Source organism: Xenopus laevis, chromosome 1S, assembly GCF_017654675.1.
Source record: "Xenopus laevis strain J_2021 chromosome 1S, Xenopus_laevis_v10.1, whole genome shotgun sequence".
In the NCBI taxonomy this organism is placed as follows: domain Eukaryota; kingdom Metazoa; phylum Chordata; class Amphibia; order Anura; family Pipidae; genus Xenopus; species Xenopus laevis.
This window is the reverse complement of record NC_054372.1, coordinates 141,817,945-141,821,658: the sequence shown is the minus strand read 5'-3', so window position 1 is coordinate 141,821,658 and position 3,714 is coordinate 141,817,945.

The following is a 3,714-nucleotide window of genomic DNA, read 5'->3' as shown; positions in this document are numbered from 1 at the left end:
GTATTTGCCTTTTTCTTCTGACTCTTTCCAGCTTTCAAATAAGGGGTCACTGACCCCATCTAAAAAACAAATGATCTGTCAGGCTACACATGTATTGCTATTGCTACTTTTTTTTTACTCCTCTTTCTATTCAGGCCTCTCCTATTCATATTCCAGTCTCTTATTTAAATCAGTGCATGGTTGCTAGGGTAATTTGGACCCTAGCAACCAGATGGCTAAAATTGCAAACTGGATAAAAAGCTGAATAAAAAGCTAAATAACTCAAAAAACACAAATAATAAAAAATGAAACCCAATTGCAAATTGTCTCAGAATTTCACTCTCTACATCATACTAAAAGTTAACTCAAAGGTGAACAGCCCCTTTAAGAAACAGTGACACCAAAAATTGAAAGTGTCTTGAAGTAATTAAAATATAATGCATTGTTACCTTATGGTGGTAAAACTGGTGTGTTTGCTTCAGAAACTCTTCTATAGTTAAATAAGCATGCTGCTGTGCAGCCATTCAAAGCTGAAAAGGAGAAAAGGCACAGTATGTACAACAGATAAGCTTTGTAGTATACAATGGGATTGTTCCGAACGTATCTGTTATCTACTGTGTATCCTGTGCTTGCTGCCTCCATGGCTATACAACAGATAACTTATATAAATTATCATAGTCTTTCTGAAGCAAATACTCCAGTTGTACCAGTACAGGACAACAGTGTATTATATTGCCATACCTTTAAAACACTTTCATTTTTTGATGTTACTGTTCCTTTAACAACTCCATGACACAAGATAGTCCTCTAGTAGATATGAGAATAGTACTTAATAGTCAAAATTCAAGTCCCACTGCGACTTCTCCACTTACATTGGGTAACAATAGCTAATCTGCCAGCAGTTCCATAATGAAGCGCGGGCTCTTTCTGAAAGCAAACATAGCGTAATACTTTCCAAATATGTAATATCACCCTGTGCATGCACTTAATATTAAGTACGTGTTTTCTCCCCTTTTTCCCTTCAAATGGCTGTTAATGGGGGGGTGGTGGTGGTAAGGTAGCAATAGAGGTGATAGGAAGGTGATGGCTTCCCTGCGAAAAAGTTAATATATTCCAGGAGTGAAGCGCCTCCACCTTCTATAGAAATGCCTACTTACAAACCACAACAGTGGTGTTATGCATGTAACGAAAAGCTCTTTCTGGTCCCTCCTTTAGGTCACGACATTCCTTCCAGGTTCCAATGCCAGAGATAAAACCGGTGATAGTATAATACCGTTTTTATTAAAAACAATTTAAAATCAATTAAAAAATTACACTCACATTTACCCTGACGGGTTTTTGCGCATTCAGTCCAATAAAAAGTCCATGTGGGGTCGCGAGTAGTAGTTCTGCTTACTCACTCCAGACTCCCTCGTGGTGCCTTGCTTCTGGGCTCTGGTGTCCCCCAAACAGGCGCTGATCTCTTCCCTTATATATATCCCTCTGGGAACATATATACGCTTGATTTTGGACTTATATACAGTTGAGAAACTGTGAAGGGGTCGGCAAGAAATTATCTAAGAGACTGACATTCTTAATTGGCTGCATTTGTAAGCTGTATATTGTTTTTATTCTTTCTGAAAGCAGATGACCAGGCGAAATAACCTGAGATGGCTGCCTACACACCAATATTACAACTAAAAACAATACATTTGTGGGTTCAGGAATATAATTTAATATGGTAGGGTTAATTATTTGTAATCTAACAGTGTAATTTAGAAATAAAAACTACACCATAAAAATCATGATAGAATCCCTTTAACTTTAACCCTACACTCCTGTCTGCCCATCACTCTTCTTTGCTCTGTCATTGCTTGACATGTAAGTTTCTATGTTACATTATATGTAAGTTATGGAATTTATGTAACTTTGTGGTAAGTGGCTGCCCCCCCCCATTCAGATTAAAATGTGATCAGGCCCAAGACCTTCTCCACCCCGATGGTGGCCCTGCTCTCAAGCATACATAGGGGCTGTTTTGTTTGTAGGCTTGTATGCTTTTTTTTTTTAACTTTCTGGGTAAGAAACCCCTACACAATTCTTTGCTGCATTCCTAAAGTATATTCTCAATATATCAAGGATGAAAGCAGCACACAGTGGTACTGACTATCTTTGCTGTGTGAGGATCAAAAGCACTGAAAAGGTTATCAGCTCTCATGCCCATTCATCACCACTTAAACTATGAGTTGCAACAGTCTGGCCTCTGTCTGCTGAGTCTGTACTTTGGTAATTTATTGCAATTTGTACTATAGTACATAGGAATACTTTGTGCAGTATAGTATAGTAACACATACTGTATTGTACAATATATACACAAATAGATAAATGGATAAAACGGCAGTGCAACTGCCTTATTTTTTATCCCTGTCAAAAACCACTCACATATACATTATACAGATGTTATTTGTTTGTGCTAGGAAGAATTTGCTTCTGGCCCCCATTCCTGCCGACATATGAGATCTATGGGGGTTGTAAAGCTCTAGAGACTTCTGTCAGTTCTCAGAGTGAAAAATTTGACCCCCAACCCACAAAACATTTTTAGCTGCAGGCTGGAAATAGGGAAAGGACAAAAGTTCAAAAACAAAAAAAAGGTTGCATAAAGTATGTCTGTCTTTCCAAAAATACTAAATGTCTGGGTTGCATTGACACCGGGACCATGATATAAGAACTTAGCAGTTAATAGGTTACTGTAATTTAGGAACAGGCAAAAATTCAATGGCAAGGTATGCAAGGTATTAAGCAGAACCAGAGTCCAAATATCAGACAGGGGTCTAGGTAGGCAGTCACTAAGATAGTCAGGAACAGGCCTGAGTCAGTAAAGAGAATATCAAACATAATGGAATGCATGTAGGAAAACCTGCTATTGGGTATTGAACCTTTATTTTTTAATCTGGCACCGGTGCACTGGCAATGAGTCATAGCACCATAATGATGTGGCACCAGTGTGTTGATCTTGATCACAATGCAGTCACAATTATGATATAATGCTAATAGGACTATTAGCGGGACAAAGACTGCATGCTGACCATTGGCATGTTTCATTCTGATGGTGGTAAACCTCTGTCTCTTTCAAGCTCTGTATGTGGTGAACCTTGTCTCCCTCACTCTTCTCAAGGCCTGTGACTGATATATCTCACCATTTCTCACCTCTCTTCCTGCAATTTGTTAATGTTAGCTTCTCTATCTCAGTTTTAGTCCCTTTGTGTGCTGAAACCTGTCTTCTTCTCTATGTCTGATATCTGTTTTTTTCCAATGAAGGTATATATTTATTTATATGGTGCTACATGTACACACAGTATTGTATACATTTATACTGTACAGTAACATAACAAACACAGAGGCCAAAATTCATGTCTCATAACTAGAATTGTTTTATTCCAGCTTCCAAACAGCTTTTAAACATCCACTTATAAATACAGGCATAGGACAAAGAGGGGAATCGGTGCTCTTTATCTTTATTTGTTTTTGATACAAAAAACATTCACAACACACAGACTTCTTAGAATACACACATCTCATCTATTTATCTGTCTGTCTGTCTATCATCTATCTATTTATCTCTCTCTCTCTCTCTCTCTCTCTCTCTCTCTCTCTCTCTCTCTCTCTCTCTCTCTCTCTATCTTTCACACATCTCGTTTTAATTACATACATAACAAACAGGGATAAAGTACATGCATTGCTGTGAGACACAGAGGAGGA